Source organism: Ochotona princeps, chromosome 5 (genome assembly GCF_030435755.1).
Source record: "Ochotona princeps isolate mOchPri1 chromosome 5, mOchPri1.hap1, whole genome shotgun sequence".
Taxonomy (NCBI): domain Eukaryota; kingdom Metazoa; phylum Chordata; class Mammalia; order Lagomorpha; family Ochotonidae; genus Ochotona; species Ochotona princeps.
The window spans coordinates 47,858,424-47,867,757 of NC_080836.1; positions in this window are offsets into that span (position 1 = coordinate 47,858,424).

Genomic DNA, 9,334 nt, shown 5'->3' on the forward strand with positions numbered 1-9,334 from the left:
AGCTTTGGGCTGTCCTCTAATGCTTTCCCAGGCCACAAACAGGGAGCTGGATGGGAAGTGGAGCTGCCGGGATTAGAACCGGCGCCCATATGGGATCCTGGCGCGTGCAAGGCGAGGACTTTAGCCACTATGCTACCATGCTGGTCCCCAAATGGTAAATCTTACAGTATTTCCACAGCAAGCCAAACTACACAGACTAATCCGTGGATCCCCAAAAGTTTTAGCATGGTGACAAGGAGTAACTCTGGAAATAAGTGTAAAACAGGACTGATGCTGGGAAAATTGCTTAAAATTGTTTTGGGGAATATATTAAATCCCCAGAGGTACTGTCTCTACCTTCCAAAGTATTACGTAGGTGCAAGATTTGATTACAAGTTGGTGTTAGGTCAGTGTTTAACTCTTGAGCCTAAGGTGCCTTTCTCAAGTTTGCAAAGCTAGTTAGTTTCTGAAGATCCATTACGAGTATTCTTCATTTGTTTCTACACACAGTGCCAGTATCTGTGCCATCATTTAAGTAAGTGGATGAGGCAGCACAAGATCTGAATGTGAACAATGTCTTGAGAAATTATTTGGTGTATGCAGAATGCATTAGATGAGACTTACATGGTAAAAATGGACTGCTTATAAGAGGTTACACTATTTCAGGCAATGAATTGCACTAATACAGACTGTGGTGAAGTTCCTGAGAATGGATGCACAGATTTAAAAGATTTAAGGAAAACAACCTGTCTTTTCCGAGCTATGCTTGGTGGCCATGAAAACTCGTATGCCTTTAATAAGATTTAAAACTATTGGCAGTGTGAGAGCATTGTGCTGTTGTCTCATTATTTCTTACTTTCAAACTTACTAAAAGTTTTGTTCAGGTGCTTATATTTTTATTACTTGTGTCAATTAGCACCAATTATTATATTGCAATTTCATACAATTTAGAATATGAGCCTATTTATATTGGATAATGAATATAATACTGCAATTCAAATAACTGAGGTACTTACGATAATTGTGACCCTCAAAATGACTTACACATTAGGCACAGAAGAAGTTAACGATAGCATGGGCCATTTGATGTTTGAATCCCTTTAGAGTTTAGTGTGGACAGACTACTAACCATCTGGTGTCTCCTTCTGGAGGAATCATCTTCTTCTAGGAGGAATAGGTTGGAAAGGAAAGAGACTGCATTCTCACCAACATTCCCTGCAAGGTGATTTAGCCATGCTTTATAATTAATTATGGTAAAGATAGTTGATGAAGCGTAAAGCAGGCATTTCTGAAGTTAGTTTTAAAGGAGGTCTAATTGATTCAAGCTTGTACTTTCCTCAGAAATCACCTTTTAGCTAAGGATATTTGGAGATACACATAAGGAGGGAGAGAGAAACGGTGGGAGGGAGAGAGAATATTGAAGCATTTTCTCAATTCATTATTAGACACTTGAAGTAAGAAGTTGAAACAGGCAATTGGCGATCATTCTTTGTACAAAGTGCAATAAGCCAGACTCAAAATGTTGTTTTCTTTTTATTTGTGGTAGTTTTATATAGGTATACTTCTATTATTTTAATGGTCTGTGATCACTTAAAAATTTATTGTATATGATTGAAATGGATATATATATATATATTTTTAAAGATTTATTTTTATTACAAAGTCAGATATACACAGAGGAGGACAGACAGAGAGGAAGATCTTCCGTCCAATGTTTCACTCCCCAAGTGAGCCGCAACGGCCAGTGCGCGCTGATCCGATGCCGGGAACCAGGAACCTCTTCCAGGTCTCCCACGCGGGTGCAGGGTCCCAATGCATTGGGCCGTCCTCCACTGCTTTCCCAGGCCACAAGCAGGGAGCTGGATGGGAAGTGGAGCTGCCGGGATTAGAACCGGCGCCCATATGGGATCCTGGTGTGTTCAAGGCGAGGACTTTCGCTGCTAGGCCACGCTGCTGGGCTCAAAATGGATACATTTTAATTTGATTGTTGCTTATAGTCCTTGCTTATTCTCCTGCAGAATTGTAGTCTTTTTTTTTTTAACCTTTCTTTGTTGAATATTTTATTTAGTGAGGGCATTAATTAAACCTTTAACTATAATATAAATTAATAATAAATCATGCCACAAATTAAGGAAGGAAGGGATGGAAAGAAGGATGGAAGTCTTAATTATATTCTTAAAATTGTGTTTAGGAACAGCATTGAATCTATTCTCGTTCTATTAATATCGCATTAACATGAGAATTGGGATTGTTTCAGTGTAATTTTCATGCAATTGCTCTGATTTTGAGAATCGAATATATTAATCAGTTCCTTAAAAAAATTACAAATGTGTGACAAAAATGACAAAAGTTATGAACTTGAAGAGATAAATGCTGTTTTGTAACAAAAATGATGCTCTTTTAGCATACAAGTTTTACAAAAGAATTCACTAATTCATGGGCCTAATCCTAAATGTGGCCAAAGGACCAGTCAGTTGGAGCTTCAGTTTGTAACCATAAGTTTGCCTCGACAACAGTTTTCCTCCAAAATATGAGGTTTATAGTGTTCTCTTACCTTTTAGTTAGAATCTGGCTATGGGAGAGCCACGGCGGCTTAACACAAAATCAGACTGTTGGACAGTGCTGGTGTTATGTGAGAGACAGTTCCAAATAATATTTGAAGGTTAATTTGTGTTCTAATTTTAACTGAAAAATATACTTCATTATCATAGAACCAAAGGATTATTTTGTCACTTGCCAGGGAGTATAGGTAATATGCTCTGAGGATTCTGGTCTATAAATTATTTCTGGAAAGATAGTATCTATAATTACTAAAATTTGCCCTGTTCTCCAAACACACACACACACACACACACACACACACACACACAGACTACACACACCTTATATCAAAAATTTTAGAATGGATGTGCGTTTGGCCTAGCAATTAATAGGATCCTATCCCATGTTGAAGTCCTTGAGTTTACTTCTACCAACTGGCTTCTGGCCATGAGCGCTAAATGAGAGAACTCAAATGAATTCCTGACTTTCAGTTTCAGCTCTGATGCCTAAGCCATTGCAGGCACCTGGAGTTAAGCAGATGGGAGAGGGAGTGTACTCTCACTCTTACTCTCAGTCTCTCTCTCTCCTTCTCCTTCCTCCCTCCCTCTCAAATAAATAAAGAAAAACTTATAAAAAAGCTTTCCTCAGAAACACTATTGCATTATGAAGATAATAAGACCAGCTGGATTTCCTGTATAATTTATTTTCTAGCAATAACTATAGCATTTGATGTATATAATTAGTTCTTTGTGACTGGCACACTAGATTTCTGTATTCATGTGCTGTCATCATAACAAAAAATAACAAAGGATTCACATCCCGTAGTTTCAGATATCCTTCTCCTGAGACAATGTTGTTATTAACATAGTTGGTGTTTGAGATTTTTGCAGCTTATTTCTGAGGTCTATATACTGACAGCCATAAAATTAATCTCTCTGTATTCAAAGATATTTTAGCATGTACTCAATAAAAAAAGGGTATTCTGTTGCACAAGAAATTTTTCATATACATTTGCTTTTTCTCAAGTTATAAAGAATAATCAGTGTTACTGTTCTTATTGCGTCCAATTATCTGGATTAGTAGAGACCAGGTAATAGAGTGTTCTGACATACATAACCTTCCTCTCACAGTCTCACTGTTAAAAGAGAACTCTGAATGCAATCAGAAAAGTTAGAAATGCAGACCTAGAATACAATTCTATTGCCTCATCCTTCAGGAATAGTAGAAACACTGAATGTTGCAGACTAAAGTGGTAATAGAAGTTTAAAATTCGAAATTTTAAAAAAGAATTGGCCCAGTTTCCCATTTTATTAAAATAAGAATAAACTTGAAATGATTATGCCCATTTGTCAGAAGCTATTTACTGTATTTAATAATAATGGATAAAATTGTACAGAAGCCATCAGAGTGCTAAACTGGAGTGAAGAAACATTGTGTATTCCCAGTATTTAAGTATTTGACATACAAATATTGGAACTGGAAGGAAGAGCCAAGATGGCTGAATAGGGAAAAAAACATGCTGATTTTTTTTTTTTAAGATTTATCCATTTTATTACAGCCAGATTTACACAGAGGAGGAGAGACAGAGAGGAAGATCTTCCGTCCAATGATTCACTCCCCAAGTGACCGCAACGGCCGGTGCGCGCCGATCCGAAGTCAGGAACCTGGAACCTCTTCTGGGTCTCCCACGCGGGTGCAGTGTCCCAATGCATTGGGCCGTCCTCGACTGCTTTCCCAGGCCACAAGCAGGGAGCTGGATGGGAAGTGGAGTTGCTGGGATTAGAACCGGCGCCCATATGGGATTCCCGGGGCTTTCAAGGTGAGGACTTTAGCAGCTAGGCCACGCTGCTGGGCCCAAACATGCTGATTTTAACAGGAAGATAAAAGAGGAGGAGGAGCATTCTTAGTGGCATTAATGGCAGGTCCTGTAGCCTGGCCTGGCCTGGTCTAACCCCTTCCAGCTCATGCTGTCTGGAGTGCTACACAAACCGGCACACTCAGCCCCAACTCCTGGCCCTAATGTCAAGTGGCTGGTGATGTGGGCAGACCAAGCCTGTCCTGCACTCCATGCTGGTTCTAATATCTGCCAGTGGGTATTAAGAACTGGCCCAGCCTGGTCCATCCCATACCAGAGTCACACAGATGCAGGCAACCTGTAAGCTGGTCTGCTCTGGGCTGTTCCTTGCCTTATTTCTTGAGCTGACGTGCAGGAACTGTGCCCTGACAAAGGAGATCCTGATGCTCTTCAGTCAAAACTCGTCTACTGGGTCTGCTCTCAGTGGCAGATCTTGCACACACTGGTGAGTGCTTGGCCTGGGATGAGTTAGCTCACCTACTTTCCTGGCAGGAACAGTAGCCTTGACTAAATGGCCCAAACCCCACCTGGTTCTTATTGTTGGGTGTTACAGCCCAGACACACCTAGTGCACACCCTGACACAGCTCTCATGTGGCCCACTGGGAGCCAGAATGTAGTCCAGCCAGTCCTATACCAATTCTGGCTCTTTTGAGCACCAGTGAATACTGTGGTCTATCCCAGTATGGTGTACCCCAGAGTCTGACAACACCAATGCAAATGTGTGCTCTGACCAGCTGGACAGAACCCATCCCCTGTCTTGACTTTTTCCATTGGGTATTGCAATCAGGCATGACCCACCCCTCACCCATTTCTAGCTGGTGAGTCTGTAGCTTTGCTCTACCTATTCAGCTTCCATCCCAGACTCATGCAAATCAGCAGGTGTGATGGCCTATCCAGGCCTACCCCACATTCCAGCATTGCTGCTGCCCTTGCCAATGAGCTAAGATTGACTTGGCCCTGCCTAGTCCATCGCCTCCCGAAATCACCCCACTCATGTGTGGACAGATGGAACTCCCCTGCCCAGTGTGACCAATACCCAGGCCTAAATCACATTCTAACCAATGGGAACAATGTCCCATCATAAAGTTGTGCTAGTTCCCCCACCAGACCCGATCCCAGACCCAAGTTTCATCAGTGTCAGAGGGTGGTAGGCCCTCACGGGTCATAGGCTGCTCCCTCCCTACACATATTGCAGCCCAGACACACCTAGTCCACACCCTGACACAGCGCTCCTGTGGCCCTTTGGGAGCCAGAATATATTCCAGTCTGTGCTACACCAATTCTCGCTCTTTTGAGCACCAGTGGTCCCAGACCACCACATCCATTTTAACTTTGGTGCTCACTAATAGTATCCACCGCTTGGCCAGTTTGTCCCTTTAGTTCCCCAACCAGGCCTGTTTCCAACCGCAGGTCTTGCACATGCCAGTGTTTGCTCTGACCAGCTGGACATAGCCCCTCCCCTCTCTACCTTGGACATCAGATTCTGCAGCCTTGTGTGAATCAGCCTTCCCCAGTCCCAATTCTATATGGCAAGTTAGAGCCCTGCCCAGCCTAGTCTGTTCCCATCGCTGACTCATGGAAGCCAGTAGTTGTGATAGCCTATCCTGGCCTACCACATTCCAGCGTTTCTGCTGCCCTTGTAATGAGCTAAGGTTGACCTGGCCCTGCCCAGTCCACCCCTTCCCAAATCACCGCACTGATGTGTGGACAGATGGAGCTACCCTGCCCAGATTGACCAACACCCAGGCCTAAATCACATGCCGATCAATGCGAACAGTGGTCGGTGAGGGAGTTGCCCTAGTTCTCCCAGCAGACCCGATCCCAGACCCAAGCTTCAACCGTGTGAGTGGGTGCTAGGCCCTTACGGGTCATAGGCTATTCCCCCCCCCCGCTACACATGTTATAGCCCAGACACACCTAGTCCACACCCTGACACAGCTCTCCTGTTACCCATTGGGAGCCAGAATGTAGTCCAGCCTGTCCTACACCAAATCTGGCTCCTTTGAGCACCAATGGCTGCTGGGGTCTGGCCCAATCTCTTGTACCCCAGTACCTGTCCACGCCCATGCCAAGGGATACTGCAACCATGTCTTGCCGAGACCACCACATCCATTTTAACTTTGGTACTCACTAATAGGAACCACTGCTTGTCCATATTGTCCCTTTAGTTTCCCAACCTGCATGTTTCGAATTGCAGGTGTTGCACATGGCAGTGTTTGCTCTGAGCAGCTGGACATAGCCCATCCCCTCTCGACCTTGGACATCAGATGCTGCAGCCTTGTGTGAATCAGCCTTCCTCAGTCCCAATTCTATATGGCAAGTTAGAGCCCTGCCCAGCCTAGTCTGTTCCCATCGCTGAGTCATGCAAGCCAGCAGGTGTGATAGCCTATCCTGGCCTACCCCACATTCCAGCCTTTCTGCTGCCCTTGCCAATGTGCTAAGGTTGACCTGGCCCTGCCCAGTCCACCCCCTTTCCCAAATCACCGCACTCACGTGTGGACAGATGGAGCTACCCTGCCCAGTCTGACCAATACCCAGGCTTAAATCACATGCTGACCAATGGGAACAATTGCCCGTCATGGAGTTGTCCTAGTTCCCCCACCTGACCTGATCTCAGATCCAAGTGTCATCATGTGAGAGGGTGCTAGTCCCTTGCTGGTTAAACTCTACCCCCTGCTCCCGGTTTCCATATTGATGCCTAACTCAGCCTGTCACTTCTCTCAGCTCCAAGTAAAGCAGCTGAAATTATAGTTCATATAAGTGGGCCAACAGATTCCCCTAAGAATCTGCCCCAGTCCCATTTTTTTTGCATGCTGGTTGGTGCCATGGCACAGTCTAACAATACCTACTCCCTGTTTTGACTCTGGTTGGTGTGTACTGTGATCTAGTCCTGTTATGTGACTATCTGCCCAGGCTCAAGAGTGTAGTGGTGAGTGGTGTTTGGCATTGCTCAGTGCTAAGTACCCCAGCTCTCTGTCCCACAGGGGTGGTGCTTTGATCTGAACCTTAATTGTCCTTACATTCCCTCCTCAAGATCCCACTTCCAGGTTGACCCTTGCGAGTTGCACTGGGCGACACCCCTGGCCACCTGACCCAAACCCTGCTGTCTGGGATCACACCCCAAGGGCTCGGCAGCCTCTCCAGTTCCAAGTACTTAGGATGTGGATGAGTTTTCAAGGTTTCCTACCTAAGCCTTGCCCTTGGTACAAACCGACCCACCTGGCTCTGAGCCTTTTCCTGTTGGATGTGTCCAGACTACCTGACTTGAGCCTGTGGCTTTGAACTCTCCCTCCCGGGCTAGCTGTCTCCTCTGACCAAGAGTTAATTAATTTTAACACCCTGTAATTGTGCAGCACATGCTTTGTATATGGAACATTGGAAAAAGGATAATTTTTTCCTACATAGTTCTTAGTTTGGAATAATTTCGTTATGCTTTGTGTATGTGCCTTAAAAAATAAAACAAAAATAAATAAAGCAAACAAAAAAACTCTGGAAAACTCTATTAAATAATAAATCTAGTTATAATGTAAAAAGTTAAAAATACTCATTTGCAGGTGAACACAGATGTATTAATTCATGCAGTGATAGAGTTAGTATGATTAAAATGACATTTAGCCCTCATCAGTAATGATCAAAATTTATGATTAGAAATATTTTTTCTTCCTAAATCATGTTTCGCGTTATAAAGAAACTTCCTCATGATGGTTCTGGGATTGAGAATTGGACATTTTTCTGAGTTTTAAGTCATCAAAAAGGAAAAAAAGGCAATAACTCATTTTATAATTTTGGTGTGGCCAACATGGATGATGCACTCGGACAATCTTGCCTAGCATTTCAAATAAGCATGAAAAGTTACATTTTATTGTTTATGTTAAAGATTATTTAAAAGGTGATGCAATTATAAGTACATGTGGTTCAGGGATGGTTTGGTAGTGGATGGGAAAGGTTGGAGGGAGAGAAATATTTCTGGCTTCCATCCTGTGTCCATGGGAATAGAGATCCTCTGCATTGCCAGACTTCATGTGAGCATGGAAGGGTCCTGAGTTATCACTCCGATGTCTCCAGACTTGGGGAAGCATGTCCTGGAGGAGGATGATGTGATAGATGGAAGATGGGATTTGCAAAAGCAGGATAAATATGGCTTCTAGCTGCTGTCCCCTGAGCTAGCTACCGGGATGTTCCACTTCATTGCATAGATCTTCAACCCTACAGGGTTACTTAAAGCTCAGTTTATTACATCTTCTAGAGTTCCTTCCTGCTGATTATGAGCACAGGGCTTGTCTATCCCATATTTGGAATTTTGCATCTCATCTAATGAATAGCTCTTACAAAAATGAGATTTTCCGTTCAGCGCCATTGGGTGTGTTACCCCATCTTTGTTTCATAGCATGTTAGGTGTTTTGAATATGACTCAGTAGTGCAGGTGGCCTTATGATATAACATGTGCACCCATGGCAGACCACACCCTGATGGGCTCTAGTCCTACTCAGACATCCAGATATTTCAAAGGCTAAATTGAGATGAGACTGTGGACTATTTGCCAGAAGCCATCAGTGCCACTTTGTTACTCAAATGGGTGCTTCCCCTGTTCCCTGCAGAGAGCTCTTTAGATCCCCAGCCCACCTCAAACCCACCCTGGCTCTAATACCATGGCAATGCAGCGGCCAGGCACAGGAGTCCTCTGACGCCAGCTCTCTGTCTCCTGTACCTGGCCTGCTTGCAGCCCTGGTTCTTGGAAGTTCCTTTTGTACAGCACCCAGGACAGGAAAGCTTGTGGCATAGTATTCTTTTTGCTAGAATGAAAGAATGTCTTTAAATGTTTCATAAAATAATCTAAGGCTACTTTGCTAGTGTGTCATAGAGCCAGTATCATTCGCAAAAATTGTTGAATCCTCTCCCATCATACGAGTATATTTACTAAAAAATTAAGCAAGACTACTGGTTTCATCACTGCGTTT